Genomic DNA, 22,500 nt, shown 5'->3' with positions numbered 1-22,500 from the left:
GAGTCAATAACCAAGCGAGGTGATGAAGTTACGTCTCTTTACTTCATCGGTTCTGAAGTATGAAGTAAAGAGCGGACGTGACGACAGGCTGTCCTCACTCAGGTCCGCACGGACCTGGAGGGGGCGTGCCTCAAGTCTGGCTGAAAATCGGGAGAATGGTTGTCCTGGGGGATTTTCGGGAGAGGCACTGAAATTCGCGAGTCTCCCGGAAAATTCGGGAGGGTTGGCAAGTATGGTTATTTATAGTGCAATGGTTTAGTGGGCAGCTCAATGTTTTTTTGTTTTTGTTTTACTGAGTCTTTTCAAAAACCCTTTTGGTGGCATCTTTTGCTTTTGCTTTAACTCTTACATTGTTAGCATGTTAGCTGCTAACGTTTTATACTGGCATTTGCACAATTGTTTTTGGTTTGAACCTAAAAATCGTGGGTTTTGTTAGTAGGCGCTAAATATAAATTATGCTATCTGTTCCTATGTTAGCATGTTAACGTTTTATGTTAGCATTATAGCTAATTCTGGTCGTTCACACCTAAAATGAATGGATTTTGTTACTCAACACTACTTTACAACTATGCTAACTATTCCCATGTTAGGCGCTAAATTGCAAGTATGCTAACTTTTCCTATGTTAGCATGTTAACATTTTATGTTAGCATTATAGCTACTTATTGTCGTTCACACCTAAAATTAATGGATTTTGTTACTTAACACTACAACTATACTAACTATTCCCATGTTAGGCGCTAAATTGCAAGTATGCAAACTGCTCCTATGTTAGCATGTTAACATTTTATGTTAGCATTATAGCCAATTCTTGTCGTTCACACCTACAATTAATGGATTTTTTTTTACTTAACACAACTTTAGAACTATGCTAGCTATTCCCATGTTAGGCGCTAAATTGCAAGTATGCTAACTGTTCCTATGTTAGCATGTTAACATTTTATGTTAGCATTATAGCTACTTATGGTCGTTCACACCTAAAATTAATGGATTTTGTTACTTAACACTACAACTATGCTAACTATTCCCATGTTAGGCGCTAAATTGCAAGTATGCAAACTGCTCCTATGTTATCATGTTAACATTTTATGTTAGCATTATAGCCAATTCTGGTCGTTCACACCTAAAATGAATGGATTTTGTTACTCAACACTACTTTACAACTATACTAACAATTCCCATGTTAGGTGCTAAATGGCAAGTATGCCAATTGTTCTTATGTTAGCATTATAGCTAATTCTGGTCGTTCACACCTAAAATGAATGGATTTTGTTACTCAACACTACTTTATAACTATGCTAACTATTCCCATGTTAGGCGCTAAATTGCAAGTATGCTAACTGTTCCTATGTTAGCATGTTAACATTTTATGTTAGCATTATAGCTACTTATGGTCGTTCACACCTAAAATTTATGGATTTTGTTACTTAACACTACAACTATGCTAACTATTCCCATGTTAGGCGCTAAATTGCAAGTATGCAAACTGCTCCTATGTTAGCATGTTAACATTTTATGTTAGCATTATAGCCAATTCTGGTCGTTCACACCTAAAATGAATGGATTTTGTTACTTAACACAACTTTAGAACGATGCTAACAATTCCCATGTTAGGCGCTAAATTGCAAGTATGCGATCTGTTCCTATGTTAGCATGTTAACATTTTGTTAGCATTATAGCTACTTATGGTCGTTCACACCTAAGATTAATGGATTTTGTTACTTAACACTACAACTATACTAACTATTCCCATGTTAGGCGCTAAATTGCAAGTATGCAAACTGCTCCTATGTTAGCATGTTAACATTTTATGTTAGCATTATAGCCAATTCTTGTCGTTCACACCTACAATTAATGGATTTTTTTTACTTAACACAACTTTAGAACTATGCTAGCTATTCCCATGTTAGGCGCTAAATTGCAAGTATGCTAACTGTTCCTATGTTAGCATGTTAACATTTTATGTTAGCATTATAGCTACTTATGGTCGTTCACACCTAAAATTAATGGATTTTGTTACTTAACACTACAACTATGCTAACTATTCCCATGTTAGGCGCTAAATTGCAAGTATGCAAACTGCTCCTATGTTAGCATGTTAACATTTTATGTTAGCATTATAGCCAGTTCTGGTCGTTCACACCTAAAATGAATGGATTTTGTTACTTAACACAACTTTAGAACTATGCTAACAATTCCCATGTTAGGTGCTAAATTGCAAGTATGCCAATTGTTCTTATGTTAGCATTATAGCTACTTATGGTCGTTCACACCTAAAATTAATGGATTTTATTACTTAACACTACAACAATGCTAACTATTCCCATGTTAGGCGCTAAATTGCAAGTATGCAAACTGCTCCTATGTTAGCATGTTAACATTTTATGTTAGCATTATAGCCAATTCTGGTCGTTCACACCTAAAATTAATGGATTTTGTTACTTAACACAACTTTAGAACTATGCTAACAATTCCCATGTTAGGTGCTAAATTGCAAGTATGCCAATTGTTCTTATGTTAGCATTATAGCTAATTCTGGTCGTTCACACCTAAAATGAATGGATTTTGTTACTCAACACTACTTTATAACTATGCTAACTATTCCCATGTTAAGCGCTAAATTGCAAGTATGCTAACTGTTCCTATGTTAGCATGTTAACATTTTATGTTAGCATTATAGCTACTTATGGTCGTTCACACCTAAAATTAATGGATTTTGTTACTTGACACTACAACTATGCTAACTATTCCCATGTTATGCGCTAAATTGCAAGTATGCAAACTGCTCCTATGTTAGCATGTTAACATTTTATGTTAGCATTATAGCCAATTCTGGTCGTTCACACCTAAGATTAATGGATTGTGTTACTTAACACAACTTTAGAACTATGCTAACAATTCCCATGTTAGGCGCTAAATTGCAAGTATGCTATCTGTTTCTATGTTAGCATGTTGACATTTTGTTAGCATTATAGCTACTTATGGTCGTTCACACCTAAAATTAATGGATTTTGTTACTTAACACCACAATAATGCTAACTATTCCCATGTTAGGCGCTAAATTGCAAGTATGCAAACTGTTCCAATGTTAGCATGTTAACATTTTATGCTAGCATTATAGCTAATTGTGTTCGTTCACACCTACAATTAATGGATTTTATTACTTAACACAACTTTAGAACTATGCTTACTATTTCAATGTTAGGTCCTAAATTGCAAGCATGCTAACTGAGGTTAGCATACTGCCTGGTTGGTCGGATCTGATCAATACTGCGAGGCCTGCTGGTTCACATCCAAGTTTGGACCCAGCTGTCCTCCATCACAAGACCTTGAGTGTGAGACACTAAAGACACCCTTCACTAGAAACCCTCTGGTGGGTTCTGTCTGGGAGGAGCTTGATTGACACCGGTGGTAATGAGGGTCTGTCAGTACCTGCTCGCGTATCACACGAACGTCGCCGAGTGTGAAGTGGTTCCGAGGACAAGACGTCCAAAAAAAACGGCGATAAAAGCTCACTCGAGCGTTCTGGGCGTGTGATGGGTTCGAACCTGATGAACATTAGAAGGCCGGTTCTTCCACGTAAGAACCGAAAGAGACCCGGTTCTGGTCTGGGACACAGCGTCGCAATGAGGACATGCTGCTTTAGCGGTTATGCAGATCATGGTGTTATGACTTGTGGGCACACGGCAGCCATGTTTGTCGACATGAAGCTCGGTGGTTTATTCATGACTCAGCAAACGTGCACGCTGCCCTGAAGACAGCCAATGAGCAGATGCTCGTTTTTAGTTTTAATGTGCATGTGTGTACAGTACGTGTGTGTGCAATATAAGTTGTCCAGCAAAATCATTTATTCTTTGGAATTCTTAGTCAAATCTAAACTTCCTGCTTTGACAGGAAGTCCATTTTTGATGTAGCATGTCCGGTCTGGTCTTGTTAACAGTTAAGCATTGTGGGAATGTCAGAATGTGTTTGTTTTTTTTACAAGCTAGCTGCACTGCAATACCACTCATTTCCACAGGAGGCAACAGCGAGAGAAGGGTTAGAAATATAAGTTTTTATTTCAGGCCCGATACCGATTTATAGTAGTCAAGGAAGTTAATAACAGATCAGATAGAAGTTATTTAAACATGACTACCGTATTTTCCGGACTATACAGCGCACTGGTATATAAGCCACACCCACAAAATTTTAGGGAAAAAAAAAATTCTTCCATATGTTAGCCGCACTGGACTATAAGACGCAGTGAAATGAGTTATTTAATTAAAAGTTAAAGTTAAAGTACCCATGATTGTCACACACACTAGGTGTGGCGAAATTATTCTCTGCATTTGACCCATCACCCTTGATCACCCCCTGGGAGGTGAGGGGAGCATTGGGCAGCAGCGGTGGCCGCGCCCGGGAATCATTTTTGGTGATTTAACCCCCAATTCCAACCCTTGATGCTGAGTGCCAAGCAGGGAGGTAATGGCTCCCATTTTTATAGTCTTTTGTATGACTCGGCCGGATTCTCACAGATTCTGTAAATGTTCTGTGGTGCCTGCAAGGCGGCAGTAAAACGGCTGATGAAACAAAACAGAAGTCTTTGTCATGGACCCACGAGCTGCGGAAGCTAGCTCTCCAATCAGCTAAACAGATTCAATAACTCCACAGTGACGTCTTGGTGAATTTACTGAGGAATTTGGGAAACTGAAACAATATAAAAAGAATGCCATTGTAAGTTAATAATACTAACACAGACACTCGTAAATGTGTTAGCATGTTAGCTAATGCTAATTTCCACAGGAGGCAACAGCGAGAGCAGGGCTTGAAATAGAAATCGACCGATATGTTTTTTTTCAGACCCGATACCGATTATTAGTAGTCAAGGAGATTAATAACAGATAGATAAAAGTTATTTAAACATGACTACCGTATTTTACGGACTATAGAGCGCACCACTATTTGCATACGACACTAACATATATACAATGTTTACATACAACACTTACATATATACGATGTTTACATACAACACTTACAAATATACAATGTTTACTTCCAACACTTACACATATAGGATGTTTACATACAACACTTACATTTATACGATGTTTACATACAACACTTGCATATTTACGATGTTTACATACAACACTAACATATACAGTATACGATGTTTACATATGACATACATATATATGATGTTTACATACAACACTTACACATATACGATGTTTACATACGACACTAACATACAGTATATACAATGTTTACATATGACACATACATATATACGATGTTTACATACAACACTTACACATATACGTTGTTTACATACGACACATACATATATACGATGTTTACATACAACACTTGCATATATACGATGTTTACATACAACGCCTACACATATACGTTGTTTACATACAACACTAACATATATACGATGTTTACATATGACACATACATATATACGATGTTTACATACAACACACATATACGTTGTTTACACATGACACATACATATATACAATGTTTACATACAACACTTACACATTTACGATGTTTACATACAACACTTGCACATATACGTTGTTTACATACGACAAACATATATACGATGTGTATATATGACACATACATATATACAATGTTTACATACAACACTTACACATTTACGATGTTTACATACAACACTTACACATATACGTTGTTTACATACGACACATACATATATACGATGTTTACATACAACACTTACGCATATACGTTGTTTACACATGACACATACGTATATACGATGTTTACATACAACACTTACACATTTACGATGTTTACATACAACACTTACACATATACGTTGTTTACATATGACACATACAAATATACGCTGTTTACATACAACACATACAGGTACATATGAACGATGATTAAATATGACACATACATATATACGATGTTTACATACAACACTTACACATATACGATGTTTACATACGACATATACATACATACGATGTTTAAATACAACACTAACATATATACGTTGTTTACATACGACACTAACATATATACGATGTTTAAATACGACGCCTACATAAAGGCCTCCATGCGACGCGTATAGAATGAAGAGGGAGAGCTACAACTTGTGGGCTTAGAGAATCCTGCACCCGTGAAGTGCGCCATGAATTCTAAGTGGAATATTTAGCAGGCAGGGTGTTTACATTCAGAGGACACATCCTAACGAGCCGAGCTGTCAAACATTGAGCTAGCGACGCGCAGCTGACGGTTCGTGTCGATGTCAGCGTCTCTCGGCATCGCATGCACCTCTGCCGCACACGCACGCTTTCAAGGTCCGGCGGGCGGCGCGAGGTGGCGTGCACGGCGACGGGTTCGTGCACATGTGAGGCTTTTGCGTCGACACGTGTTCTACGCGCCGCGAAAAACCGGCTTGACAAGTCGCCACCTCTCGCCAGCGCCATCTGCCTCCTTGCTGACAATTTGTCAGAGCAGACGTGTGCGCGGCCTCGCTAACTTCCAGCCAGGGCGCCGCTCAGGGGGCGGGGGGGCGCCAGGAAGGAGGAAATCAGGGCACACAAAGACAGTTGTTCTGACGGCCAACCAGGTCAACTCAAGTTTTGCAGCTAGCAAAGACACACAAGGACATCCGACTAACTCCCCAGCACGCACACGCACACACACACACACACACACACACACACGCAAACACAAACACAAACACACACGCCAACGCAAACACACACACACAAACACACACAAGCAAACGTTTAGTGTTACACTGAAGCAGGGGTGTCCAAACTTTGGTCGAGGGCTGAAAGCCAACTGCAATTTGTACATATATACACTTATATGTACACACATTATATATACATACATACATACATACATACATACATACATACATACATATACACACATACACATATATATATATATATATATATATATATATATATACATATATACATACATACATACATATACATATATACACATATATACATATATGCATACATATACAGTATATATACATACATATATACATATACATACGTATATATATATATACAAATATACATACATACATATATATATATACATACATATACATATATACATACACACATATATATATACATACATACACACACACATATATACACACACACACATACATACATACATACATACATATATATATATATATATACATATACATACATACATACATATACATATATATATTAGGGCTGCAACAACTAATCGAATAAATCGATTAGAATCGATTATAAAAATAGTTGGCGATTAATTTAGTCATCGATTCGTTGGATCTATGCTATGCGCATGCGCAGAGGCTACGTTTTTTTTTTTTTTTTTTTTTTTTTAACCTTTATTTATAAACTGCAACATTTACAAACAGCTGAGAAACAATAATCAAAATAATAGGGGTGTAACGGTACGTGTATTTGTATCGAACCGTTTCGGTACGGGGGTTTCGTTTCGGTGCGGAAGTGTACCGAACGAGTTTCCACACGGACATATTAAGTAGCGTACTGCACGTCCATCCATCCATCCATCTTCTTCCGCTTATCCGAGGTCGGGTCGCGGGGGCAGCAGCTTAAGCAGGGAAGCCCAGACTTCCCTCTCCCCAGCCACTTCGTCCAGCTCCTCCCGGGGGATCCCGAGGCGTTCCCAGGCCAGCCGGGAGACATAGTCTTCCCAGCGTGTCCTGGGTCTTCCCCGTGGCCTCCTACCGGTCGGACGTGCCTGAAACACCTTCCTAGGGAGGCGTTCGGGTGGCATCCTGACCAGATGCCCGAACCACCTCATCTGGCTCCTCTCGATGTGGAGGAGCAGCGGCTTTACTTTGAGCTCCCCCCGGATGACAGAGCTTCTCACCCTATCTCTAAGGGAGAGCCCCGCCACCCGGCGGAGGAAACTCATTTCGGCCGCTTGTACCCGTGATCTTGTCCTTTCGGTCATGACCCATAGCTCATGACCATAGGTGAGGATGGGAACGTAGATCGATCGGTAAATTGAGAGCTTTGCCTTCCGGCTCAGCTCCTTCTTCACCACAACGGATCGATACAGCGTCCGCATTACTGAAGACGTCGCACCGATCCGCCTGTCGATCTCACGATCCACTCTTCCCTCACTCGTGAACAAGACTCCGAGGTACTTGAACTCCTCCACTTGGGGCAAGATCTCCTCCCCAACCCGGAGATGGCACTCCACCCTTTTCCGGGAGAGAACCATGGACTCGGACTTGGAGGTGCTGATTCCCATCCCAGTCGCTTCACACTCGGCTGCGAACCGATCCAGCGAGAGCTGAAGATCCTGGCCAGAGGAAGCCATCAGGACCACATCATCTGCAAATAGCAGAGACCTAATCCTGCAGCCACCAAACCAGATACCCTCAACGCCCTGACTGCGCCTAGAAATTCTGCACGTTGTGTAAACAATACTCAAAATGCCAGACATTTGAGGCATTTATCAGAATCAGAATGAAACTCCGCCCTGACAGCTCCGCAAAAGAGGACATGTCCGGTGAAAAGAGGACGTATGGTCAGTCTATTGTAGCTCGTTAGCTGCTAGCATGCTAGCAAAAGAGGACTAGCAGCGATCGGTTTCACAGGACGACCGGGCTAGTTCCTGACAATACGTCCTCTTTTCACCGGACATGTCCTCTTTTGCGGGGCTGTCAAGCGGTGTTTCTTAAATGCCTTAAATGTCCAGCATTTTGAGTTAGGGTTGCGTGTGTTTTCAATATACGTTCAGGGTTAAGAAGGTTAAAAACAAAACAAATTGTGTGTGCAGCAGCATTGGTGAGGGAGGGGCAGAGACAGAGAGAGCGAGAGAGTTATGATAACCGTGCATGCGTCGCCAGGCTCTGCTTTTCATCGATACATTTATCAGATTTAATTTTTTATTATCTATAGCAGGGGTGTCAAAAGTGTGCATTTTTGTAACATTTTCCTTGTTTTATTTGGCAAGTTGAAAGAACATGGTGCTAGTATGCTGTTTTTTTTTTTCAATAAAATACTGGAAAGGATAGAAATGTAGTTTGTCTCTTTTATCCAATTATTAATCGATTAATCAACGTAATAATCCACAGATTAATCGATGATCAAATTAATCGTTAGTTGCAGCCCCTTTAAAAGTGTCAAACGTGTACTATGAAGTGGATATGGGTGAGATACGCGACATAGCGACCCTCCCACACTCTTGACAGCCACAACACGTGTTCTGGTGCACGTGGGCCGGGGTGACAGCGTCGCCCATTGTTGTCGTCGTCGCCCCGGCTTGCACAACATTCGGCTCTCACGTGTTCCTTGGTGGGCGGTTCCGATCCGTGTGACGACTCTTTGTGTCGATCGACCTGCTTGGCGAGAGCTGGCTGTGCGGATGCTCCCCCAAACATTCCAACCAAACGCCAACCCTCGCTAACGTGCTGAGCCTTTGTTCATTATGATTGACAGGCAGGGTGGTGGGGGGGGGGGGTGAATGCTATAAATGTTAGCGTGACAAAGAGGTTACATCATGACTGCTCTCTTGACACCTAGAGACCAAACCTTTCTAACGAGCGTTAGCTCTAAAGTTCTCGCACGGGGGTGCCCAAACTAAAGTTCTCGCACAGGGGTGCCCAAACTTTTTCCACTGAGGGCCACAAGCTGACAAATCAAAGCATGCGGGCGGGGTGGGGTGGGGGGGTAGTTTTCACCTTCAAAACCAGTACAAAGAACCAGCAAATGCAACTTTGGCAGAAATTATGTGTGAATGCTGAAGAGCCAAAGCCATACTGATATGATAGTGTCAGGTAACAATAAATATGAGCAAAACGAGCTAAAGAAGCGAGCATGCTAATAGTACTATGCTAATATGCTAACAGTAGCATGCTTACGGTTAGCATTAGTGAAATATCAAAATATGACACTGAGACTTGTATTAGTAGATTGCACAGTACAGTACATATTCCGTACAATTGACCACTAAATGGTAACACCCAATAAGTTTTTCAACTTGTTTAAGTCGGGGTCCACGTTAATCAATTCATGGTATAAATATATAAAATCAGCATAATACAGTCATCACACAAGTTAATCATCAGAGTATATACATTGAATTATTTACAATCCGGGGGGTGGGATGTGGAGGGGGTTGGATCGCATGCTGATGACATTAGTGAAATACCAAAATATATGACACTGAGGTGTATACTTGCTAAATTAGCTAAACATGCTAACACATCACTGTTAGCATGTTAAAATACTAACTAAGACGCGTCGAATACCAACATATATTACTCTGAGGTGTGTACCTGAAAAATGTGTTTTAAATTCATTAGCATGCATCAAGTACCAAAATATGACTGAAGTATATAGCTACAAAAATTAATATGCATCAAATACCAAAATACGTGACTCTAGAGCAGGGGTAGGGAACCTATGGCTCTGGAGCCAGATGTGGCTCTTTTGATGACTGCATCTGGCCTTCCTACTGTATTATTTGCATACTTGCCAACCCTTCCGATTTTCCTGGGAGACTCCCGAATTTCAGTGCCCCTCCCGAAAATCTCCCGGGGCAACCATTCTCCCGAATTTCTCCCGATTTCCACCTGGACAACAATATTGGGGGCGTGCCTTAATGGCACTGCCTTTAGCGTCCTCTACAACCTGTCGTCACGTCCACACAAACAGAGTGCCGGCACAGCCACATAGTATATGCGGCTTTTACACACACATAAGTGAATGCAAAGTATACTTGATCAACAGCCATACAGGTCACACTGAGGGTGACCGTATAAACAACTTTAACACTGTTAGAAATATGCGCCACACTGTGAACCCACACCAAACAAGAATGAGAAACACATTTCGGGAGAACATCCGCACCGGGGACGGCGTGGCGAAGTTGGTAGAGTGGCCGTGCCAGCAATCGGAGGGTTGCTGGTTACTGGGGTTCAATCCCCACCTTCTACCATCCTAGTCACGTCCGTTGTGTCCTTGGGCAAGACACTTCACCCCTTGCTCCTGATAGCTGCTGGTTAGTGCCTTGCATGGCAGCTCCCGCCATCAGTGTGTGAATGTGTGTGTGAATGGGTAAATGTGGAAATACTGTCAAAGCGCTTTGAGTACCTTGAAGGTAGAAAAGCGCTATACAAGTATAACCCATTTATCATTTAACACAACATAAACACAAGAGAACAAATGCCCAGAACCCCTTGCAGCACTAACTCTTCCGGGACACTGCAATATACACCCCCCCTACTACCAAACCCCACCCCATCTCCTGAATTCAGAGGTCTCAAGGTTGGCAAGTATTATTATTTGGTATAGTAATAAATATCATAGAAAAGCTTATTCTGATTGCATAAAGATGGCCTAAACATTTATTTTTAAAACTGGATTCTTATCAAAAGAATTAATAATTGAAATTTTAAAACAAATCGATTTAAAAAAAAAAAATATATATATATATATATATAAATCGATTTAAAATCATGATGAATACAAATCGTGATTTGAATGTGAATCGATTTTTTTCTAATATTTAATGTTTATTTTTTATGTTCCACACTTTAACAAAAATAATAAATATGAAAATGACAAAACATTTTGGGGTAATTTTCTTGCATCAAATGTAAAAAGCAAGCTCCGAAATGGATTATTGATGAGTGAATTATTGACAGAGCAATTGATGATCAATACGCAGCTAGCAAGAGAGGCTGGAAGCCAACTTACTGTCAGGTCTTTTCAAAACACCTGGGGCGGGCTCAGCAGTGGGGGCGGAGCTACGTGTCCACCCGTCAAACGCCCTGAAAGACACAAGAAAGAAGGACATGTGACCTGAGAAGGACCAGAGAGAGTGGAGCTTGGGGGAGGTCGTCAAAGGTCACTTAAGATGTTTACTTAGCGGCGTGAGTGAAGCGTGTACTTGGAAGGAAACATTTTTGAAAAAGTTGTTTAACACGCTTTGTGTTCACACTGCACACACACCAGATGTCCGCCATCTTTCTGGCCGCCTTTTTCGCCACGCCGTGTCACGCGCCCACGCTTGCGATGACGAGTGGGCGCCCACTTTTTTTTTTCTCCCACCGCCGACAGAAGGCGGCAAGAAGGCCGAGTCCAACGCCGCGGCCTTTAAAGCTTGCAAAATTATGTTTTTCATCTGATGAAAGATGGGTGTGTTCCTGCACCAATAGGAGCGCGGTGTGCTTTAAAGGTAGACATCAACACTCAGGAACACTTCCTGCCTTGGAAGGATTGCAGGAAGTGGTGGCATGTCCAACAATACGTCTTCCCGCATTTGTCGCCAGCGAGCAACAACACTTCCCCCCTCGGCGCTCATGCCCGCGGATATTTCCCATGAGGCCTTGCAGCGCTCGCTGATGGATGAACCCTGACCGCTAACGTTTGGGGGGTGGGTGGGGGCTGGCTCCAGGAATTGAGTTATTAATAATGCAGGGTCCGAACCCGTCATAGGGGCGGGGGTCCACGGCTGATTGATGAAAAACTTGATGAATTAGACGCCGTTAGATGGGCACCGCGTCTGAAGAGGAACAACCATTTTTATTCTCAACACCTTGGCTTCATTTGGACACTTGGACTATTGGACTATGGAACATTTGTGCATGGACAGGGAATTAAATAAAAAGAGAACCCCTCTCTGAAAAGGAGGAAGAGAACAAAAAGAAAATGAAAACATTGAAAATGTTTTTAAAAATTTAAAAAAGAAGAGAACGTAAAAGACAAAAAATAAAATACAATAAAATAAAAAAAGAAGAATGAGAAAAGAGAAGAAAAATAATAGAGAAAAATTAAATAAAAAGAGAACCCCACTCTGAAAAGGAGGAAGAGAAGAAAAAGAAAATTAAATAATAGAAACAAAAGATAAAGTGAAAGACTAAAAAATAAAATAAAATAAAAAAAGTAGAGATGTCGGATAATGGCTTTTTTGCTGATATCCGATATTCCGATATTGTCCAACTCTTAATTACTAATTCCGATATCAACCGATACCGATATATACAGTCGTGGAATTAACACATTATTATGCCTAATTTTGTTGTGATGCCCCGCTGGATGCATTAAACAATGTAACAAGGTTTTCCAAAATAAATCAACTCAAGTTATGGAAAAAAATGCCAACAAGGCACTGCCATATTTATTATTGAAGTCACAAAGTGCTTTTTTTTTTTTTTTTTTTTTTACATGCCTCAAAACAGCAGCTTGGAATTTGGGACATGCTCTCTCTGAGAGCATGAGGAGGTTGAGGTGGGTGGGGTTGGGGTGGGGGGGTAGCGGGGGGTGGATATTGTAGCGTCCCGGAAGAGTTAGTGCTGCAAGGGGTTTTGGGTATTTGTTCTGTTGTGTTTATGTTGTGTTATGGTGCGGATGTTCTCCCGAAATGTGTTTGTCATTCTTGCCCGGTGTGGGTTCACAGTGTGGCGCATATTTGTAACAGTGTTAAAGTTGTTTATAAGGCCACCCTCAGTGTGACCTGTATGGCTTTTGACCAAGTATGTTTGCATTCACTTGTGTGTGTGAAAAGCCGTAGATATTATGTGACTGGGCCGGCACGCAAAGGCATTGCCTTTAAGGTTTATTGGCGCTCTGTACTTCTCCCTACGTCCGTGTACACAGCGGCGTTTTAAAAAGTCATACATTTTACTTTTTGAAACGGATACCGATATCACATTTTAAAGCATTTATCGGACATCTCTAAAAAAAGAATGAGAAAAGAGAAGAAGAAAACATTGAGAAAATATAAATAAAAAGAGAACCCTTCTCTGAAAAGGAGGAAGAGAAGAAAAAGAAAATGAAAAAATAGAAACATTTAAAAAAAGAGAAGGAGAAAGTAAAAGACAAAAAAAGAATAAAAAATAAATTTAAAAAAAGAATGAGAAAAGAGAAGAAAAAAATAGAGAAAAATTAAATAAAAAAAGAACCCCTCTCTGAAAAGAAGGAAGAGAAGAAAAAGGAAATGAAAAAAATAGAAAACATGTAAAAAAAAGAGAAGAAGAAATTAAAACAAAAACATTAAAAAAGAAGAATGAGAAAAGATAAGGAAAAAATAGAGGAAACGGAGAAAAAGAAGCACAAAAAAGAAAGAGTTAAAAAGGAGAAAAAGAAAAAGGAGAAACCACCTTGAAACGCAAAAAGAGAAAAAAAATAGATAAGAAAATTAAGAAGAAAAAAAGAGAAAAAAGAAGACAAAGAAGCAGCAGAAAGAAATAGTTCAAAAAGAAAGAAAAAAAGAGAGAACACCCCTCAAAAAAAAAGAAAAGAAAAACAATACAAAAAAGGTAAATAAGGAAAAAAAAAGAAAAGAAAAAAAGACGAGACAGAAAAAAGAAGAGAAACAAAGATTATGAAGAAAAAAACAATAAAAAAGGAAAATTAAGAAAAAATTAGATAAAAGAATAAGACATCTTTATTTCTCTCTGCAAACGTTGCTGCTGGCTCATTAGGCCTCAACTGGCAACAAGTGGTGAGTTTGGGCGCGCTCACGTGCGCCTCGCCGCCTTCCAAACGCCCACGCTCCACATAAATAGACTCGCGCTCGGAACGGGGAAGCTTGGCTTTGCGCTCGGAACGTTCTCTACCTGCAAACTGGGTCAGAGCCCGCCGACGATGAGGACGAGGGAGCATGCGAGAACAATAACGTTACCGCCTCAATACTCCAATCACGGTCAGTGAAAATTAATTTCCCCACGGGGACCAATAAATCTAAATCTAAATCTAAAATCATGTCCAAAAAGGAGTAGACAGAAGCACAAGTCACTCAACTCTACTGGACACGTCTTCAACTGAATCACATGACCACATTTAGAGTGGGGCATACCTAATCAAGTGTCCATGCAATCATCTCGTTAGCGTAACCATAGTTACCAAAAGTATGCAAACGTTGCTGTGTCATCAGGAAGTCGCGAGGGAAAGAAAGCAGGATGGAGAAGATGTTCACCCGGCAACCTTTGACTTGCAGACGCCAACCTTTTGCTCTTTGACTCCGCCCCCTCGGCCTTTCTGCAGTGACCTTGACTCGTCCTTCTCTCAGACAACCCCTCCCCCCGACCTCCGCGCTAACACCGCAATTTCCCTCCCTGCAGCACGTGGAATGACGGCATCCAAAATAAATACCAGCATGTCGCGCACGCGCACGCACACACTGCTAATGCAACTTTGGTCCAGAATGTAATAGCTGAACATAAATCACATGAAATGCTACAGACCCAAGCTGTCTTTATTAAAACTGTGTGTGTGTGTGTGTGTGTGTGTGAAAAACGATCTCCCACTCACACTGGTCATTGCATTAGGTACACTTGGGAGGCTGGAAGCACGTAAAATGGCCTTCCCCATTTACCTGGGTAAATAAAGTCCCACCGTCTGTGTTTCCACAAAAACTACCCAGGTAGATATTGGTTTTTCAGGAACTTTTTTTTTTTTTTTTTTAGTTCCTAGAAGCGAGGTGGGACTTTTGAATGGTTCCAGGAACTTTAGAGAGGTCCAACGCTGACTGGTTGAACACAGTTTTGGGGCGTTCCCAAAAATTTTGAATTGGAACAGAAGGAGCGCCATGACAGTATGCTTGTTTGTTTCTTACTTCTTGTGTATTTTGTTATTACGACAAACTTGACCACGTCGAGAAAGAAGAACGAACGGAGCTTTGCGGGAACTTTTGTGTGACATCTTTGTGTTGAAGAAAGCTGATTAGTGGAACTATCTTGCAGTGTTTTTACTCAGCCGTAGTCTTTAAGCTATATGCAGTTTATTGTTGCTTATTAGTTTTTATATGCGAAGCTACAAAAAGTGGACGGATTCTTTGAAACGCATTTAGGGGGGAATACAAAATATTCAGCCAGACTTCCAGCTGCTTACTACTTTTGTTGGATAAATGTGAAATAATTAGGCATTAAACGAGTGGAAGGAAGGTAAATAACACCAAATATTAACTATTTACTTTATTACATGTTGTAAAAGTAGTCAGTGACACTGCATTTGTGAAGTTATTAGCTTCAACCCCAGTGAACAGAATGCTAATGCTAACAGGCTTATGCTAAATCTGATGTGTTCGTGTCGCCGCTGTAAGATAAACAATGATATTTATTATTTATATATTGTTATTTACAGATAAACACTGACTTTAACTATTTATATATTGTTATTTACAGATAACACTGACATTAACTATTTATATATTGTTATTTACAGATAAACACTGACATTTATTTATATATAGTTATTTATAGATAAACACTGACATTAACTACTTATGTATTGTTATTTACAGATAAACACTGACATTAAATATTTATATATTGTTATTTATAGATAAACACTGTCATTAACTATTCATATATTGTTCTTTACAGATAAACACTGACATTTATTAAATATATTATTTACAGATAAACACTGACATTTATTATTTATATATTGTTATTTACAGATAAACATTGACATTAACTATTTCTATCTTGTTATTTACAGATAAACACTGACATTAACTATTTATATATTGTTATTTACAGATAACACTGACATTAACTATTTATATATTGTTATTTACAGATAAACACTGACATTTATTTATATATAGTTATTTATAGATAAACACTGACATTAACTACTTATGTATTGTTATTTATAGATAAACACTGACATTAACTATTTATATATTGTTATTTACAGATAGAAACTGACATTAACTATTTATATATTGTTATTTACAGATAAACACTGACATTTATTATTTATATATAGTTATTTATAGATAAACACTGACATTAACTATTTATATATTGTTATTTACAGATAAACACTGACATTAACTATTTATATATTGTTATTTACAGATAAACACTGACATTTATTATATATATTATTTACAGCTAAACACTGACATTTATTATTTATATATTATTTACAGATAAACATTGACATTAACTATTTCTATATTATTTACAGATAAACACTGACATGAACTATTTATATATTATTTACAGATAAACACTGACATTAACTATTTATATATTGTTATTTACAGATAAACACTGACATTAACTATTTATATATTATTTACAGATAAACACTGACATTAACTATTCATATATTGTTCTTTACAGATAAACATTGACATTTATTATATATATTGTTATTTACAGATAAACGCTGGCATTTATTATTTATATATTGTTATGTACAGATAAACACTGACATTAACTATTTATATATTGTTATTTACAGATAAACACTGACAATTATTATTTATATATTGTTCTTTACAGATAAACACTGACATTTATTATATATATATATATATATATATTGTTATTTACAGATAAACACTGACAATTATATATTATTTACAGATAAACACTGACTTTAACTATTTATATATTGTTATTTACAGATAAACACTGACATTAACTATTTATATATTGTTATTTACAGATAAACACTGACAATTATTATTTATATATTGTTATTTACAGATAAACACTGACATTAACTATTCATATATTGTTCTTTACCGAAAAACACTGACATTTATTATTTATATATTTTTATTTACAGCTGAAATGGACCACAAAGAACCATCTGACCCTCATGAATTCATCATTTACTGAAGGGACGACTTTCTGACTGTTGGACATTGCGGACAAAAGCCAGACTTTTTATGAACAATTTGATCCCACATTCTTTATTTTCATGTACATTCTGGTTGTCTCATTCAGTAAATTTTATTTAAATTCCATTCCGTTTTTTAAGACGGTCTGGCGTAACGTTTTTAGCATTCATCCATCCATCCATCCATTTTCTACCGCTTATTCCCTTTGGGGTCGCTGGAGCCTATCTCAACTACAATCGGGCGGAAGGCAGTGTACACCCTGGACAAGTCGCCACCTCATCACAGGGCCAACACAGATAGACAGACAACATTCACACTCACATTCACACACTAGGGCCAATTTAGTGTTGCCAATCAACCTATCCCCAGGTGCATGTCTTTGGAAGTTGGAGGAAGCCGGAGTACCCGGAGGGAACCCACGCAGTCACGGGGAGAACATGCAAACTCCACACAGAAAGATCCCGAGCCCGGGATTGAACCCAAGACTACTCAGGACCTTCGTATTGTGAGGCAGATGCACTAACCCCTATTCCACCGTGCTGCCTTTTAGCATTCAATCAGACATTGTGAGGTTTCGTATTAGTGTTCCTAAAAATCAAATATACCGGCCCCCAGACATTTTTTTCTCTAAATTTGGCCCCCCGAGTCAAAATAATTGCCCAGGCCTGGTGTAGAAGTATAGTAAATCACTCCTCCGTATGTCATCAGCCTGATTTGTATAAACCACCTGAACTGTGAAGTGCGGTGGAAACACAAACCACACACTTCCACAGGAACCTTTAGTTCCAGGAACTTAATGTTCCTGGACTTTTGGTGGAAAAAGACCTAATTATGCTGCCTTACAGACACACACACACACACACACACAATTATATGGATACACTCACACATACACACACACCCATATCCACACACAAGTACACACACAGAGATAAATATAAGGACACACACACATGCACCTATGGACACATGCACGCACAAACACCTCACACAAAGACAAATATGGACACACACACACACACACACAGGCACACACACACAAAAGGACAAATATGGACACACACACACACAAACAAAGGGACACATGCAGAGTGTAGCTGACTGCATTGCCATCGCTCCTCCACAGTTACATTACATAAGCGTCATAACAGAAAACAGACATATTTTCAAACATTAATTACAGTGTGTAATAATAATGGAAGTGAAAGTAAGGAAGTGTTATTTCATGGATGCGATTGCTCCTCCACAGTTACATTACATAAACGTCATAACAGAAAATAACGGACATATTTTCTAATATTAATAACTGTGTGTAATAATAATGCCAGTGAAAGTAAGGAAGTGTTATTTCATGGATGCGATTGCTCCTCCACAGTTACATTACATAAACGTCATAACAGAAAACAACGGACATATTTTTTAATATTAATAATAATAATAATAATAATAACAGTATGTAATAATAATACAAGTGAAAATAAGGAAGTGTTATTCCATGGATGCAATTGCTCCTCCACATTTATATTACATAAACGTTACAACAGAAAACAATGGACATATTTTCAAATATTAATAGTGTGTAATAATAATGCACGTGAAAGTAAGGAAGTGTTATTTCATGGATGCGATTGCTCCTCCACAGTTACATTACATAAATGGTCATCAGAAAACAAACATATTTTTAAATATTCATATTATTAATAACAATGTGTAATAATAATACAAGTGAAAATAAGGTGGTGTCATTTCATGGATGCGATTGCTCCTCCACAGTTATATTACATAAATGGTCATAACAGAAAACAAAGGACATATTTTTAAATATTAATAATAGTGTGTAATAATAATACAAATGAAAATAAGGAAGTGTTGTTTCATGGATGCGATTGCTCCTCCACAGTTACATTACATAAACGTTATAACAGAAAAGACATATTTTAAATATTAATAATAATAATAACTATGTAATAATAACAAGTGAAAATAAGCAAGTGTTATTTCATGGATGCGATTGCTCCTCCACATGTGACAGATGATAACGAACAAGCGTGTAGCTCAGACATGCGGTCATGTCGTGAGAACGTCTAGTTCGTTAATTCAAGTTAATCAAGTAAAGATGGCCGACCACGCCAATAAGTGGTGTTTGTAGTAAATAAAAAGTGCACACGTGCAGCATGTGTACAGTCTGACTTGATTGACACCTTTTTTGGTTTTGTTTTATGACTAATCAAAGCCAGCAAGCCAAGCAGCGGCGCCACCTGCTTTTCATGCGTGTGACACACACACACACCACATGGGGGCTGGTGTCATTTCCTGTCCCCCACTGGCAGCCCGCTATATGGCGAGCATGGACCGCCACATAATGAGCTCCCGTTGCAACACCAACCCCACCCCCCCCCCCCCCCCCCCCCCGGTTCCCGCCCGCCATCTTTTGTGACAGCTGCTTGCGGAAGACGGCGTCAGTACGATTCCTGCAGTGCGCCTTTGTTTTCCGTGGCAGGACATTCTAGAAGACTTGACCTCCTCGAACGCCACACCTCAGATAACCAACTTTGATGCGACATGGCGGCCCGTCAACAAGCTGACAGGAAGTAAAGTTGGTCACGTGACTTCATCAGCTGACCACACAGAAAGAGAGACAGTAAGGGAGTCTTTCCCGCTTAAAGATCCCGGGGGACGGTTGCCATGGCGATGGGGTAGACTAGTTGAAAAAGATAAAATACCTAATTGACTCATTTAAGTCTTCCCTTTCATCTTCACACTTTAACCAGTTAAAAAAAAAATCACACCCACGCGTACGACAGTAGTACAAACACAAAGTGTGTTGTTGTTGTTGCACTTTGTGTGTTTCTGCATCCTCTCCTAAGCACGCACAAGTAAAAGTCAATGACATGATGGATGGTCAGGGCGACGGTGAAACATGCTACCTAGGTTAACTGCCTATTAGCCTAAGCGTGTTTAGACTGCAGGTCACATGACACGCTATTAAACAACACACACACACACACACACACACACACACACACACACACACACACACACACACACACACACACACACACACACACACACACACACACACACACACACACACACACACACACACACACACGTTTATGGTGTAATAGCGCTGGGAGACATGTAATAATAATAATAATAATAATAATAATAATGAATGAAAGTGTCTCCCGCACCAGTAAAGCAAATAAAATATGTTTGTTGTTTGAGCTACTTTATCAATGCAAAGACAACAGTCAGACATTTTTATTGGAGGTTCTTTTTTTGAATTTGAGAGAAAAATACACTTTATTTTTGACCATCTAAAACAGGGCTATCAAGGGCTCGAACATCGAAACATTTCAATTTACCTTCGGGGATTAATAAAGTATTTCTGATTCTGATTCTGATTCTGAAATGTGAATGTTTCGTCAGAAAGTGCCGCCGCGGGTTGTATTACTTTGACGCTTTGGTCCCGCCTTCAGTCTTGCCTCCAGTGTCGCCTTTGGTCCTGCCTTTGGCCGGTGCTGCCTTCGGTCGTGCCTTCAGTGCAGTCTTTGGTCTTGCCTTCAGTCCCGCCTTCGGTACTCCCTTTGGTCCTGCCTTCAGTACCGCCGTCGGCCCTACTCTTCGGCCTCATTCTTCGGGCCAGCCTTCAGGCACCAGACTTCGACCCCAGCCTTCAGTCCAAGCCTTCACGCTCAGCCTTCAGTCCAAGCCTTCACGCTCAGCCTTCAGTCCAAGCCTTTGCCCCCAGGCTTTGGTCCCGCCTTCCGTCTTGCCGTCAGTCTTCAATCCCGCCTTCGGTCAGTGCTGCCTTCGGTCTAGCTTTTAGTGCGGCCTTCGGTCTTGCATTTACTCCCGCCTTCGGCCCCATTCTTCGGCCCAGCCTTTGATCCGACTCAGTGTCGTCCTCTATGTTGCCTTCAGTGCCGCATCAGCCTTGCTTTCTTCAGTGCCACCTTTGGTCGTGCCTTCAGTGCCACCTTTGGTCCTGCCTTTGGCCCCATTCTTCAGTCAAGCCTTCAGGTACCAGATTTCGACCCCAGCCTTCAGTCTAAGCTTTCGGTCTCACCTTTGGTCCTGCATTCAGTCTTGCCTTTGATCTTGCCTCCAGTGTTGCCTTTGACCCCACCTTCGATCAAAGCGGTCTTGCTTTCAGTCCCGCCTTCAGTCTTGCTTTCAGACCGGCCTTCGGTCTTGCCTTCAGTCTCACCTTCGGTCAGTGCCGCCTTTGGTCTTGCCTTCAGTCCCGCCTTTGGCCCCATTCTTCAGCTTAGCCTTCGATCCAACTCAGCGTCGCCCTAAATGTTGCCTTTGATGCCGCATCAGCCTTGCTTTCTTCAGTGCCACCTTTGGTCCTGCCTTCAGTGTCAACTTTGGTCGTGCCTTCAGTGTCAACTTTGGTCCTGCCTTTGGTCCCATTCTTCAGCCAAGCCTTCAGGCACCAGATTTCGACCCCAGCCTTCAGTCTAAGCTTACAGTCCCAGCCTTCAGTACCACTTTTGGCCCCCGGCTTTGGTCCTGCATTCGTCTTGCCATCAGTCTTGCCTTCGAGCTTGCCTCCGGTCTCGCCTTCGGCCTTGCCTTTGATCCCACCTTTGGTCAGTGCTGCCCTCGGTCTATCTTTCCGTGGCGTCTTCGGTCTTGCATTCAGGCCGGCCTTCGGTCAGTGCTGTGTTCGGTCGTGCTTTCAGTGCCGCCTTTGGTCTTGCCTTCAGTCCCTCCTTTGGCCCCATTCTTCAGCTTAGCCTTTGATCCGACTCAGTGTCGCCCTTCAATGTTGCCTTCGGTGCCGCATCAGCCTTGCTTTCTTCAGTGCCCCTTTTGGTCTTGCCTTTAGTACCACTTTAGGTCCTGCTTTCGGCCCCAT

At 40.1% G+C, this 22,500-nt stretch overlaps 1 protein-coding gene across 2 annotated transcripts in view; it reads right to left on the bottom strand.

Annotated features, from left to right (window-relative positions):
* sema6cb (semaphorin 6Cb) overlaps positions 1-22,500 on the bottom strand; it is a 185,240-nt gene that overhangs the window by 84,034 nt on the left and 78,706 nt on the right. For both annotated transcript variants that reach the window (XM_061982832.1, XM_061982833.1), the window contains exon 3: positions 11,741-11,814. The gene's annotated coding sequence lies outside the window, so the exon portion shown is untranslated. The remainder of the gene's footprint in view (positions 1-11,740; positions 11,815-22,500) is intronic.

The sequence above is a fragment of the Nerophis lumbriciformis genome, linkage group LG21 (assembly GCF_033978685.3).
Source record: "Nerophis lumbriciformis linkage group LG21, RoL_Nlum_v2.1, whole genome shotgun sequence".
Classification (NCBI taxonomy): Eukaryota; Metazoa; Chordata; class Actinopteri; order Syngnathiformes; family Syngnathidae; genus Nerophis; species Nerophis lumbriciformis.
Note: the sequence above shows the minus strand (reverse complement) of the source record. Positions and strands in the feature narration are given on the sequence as shown.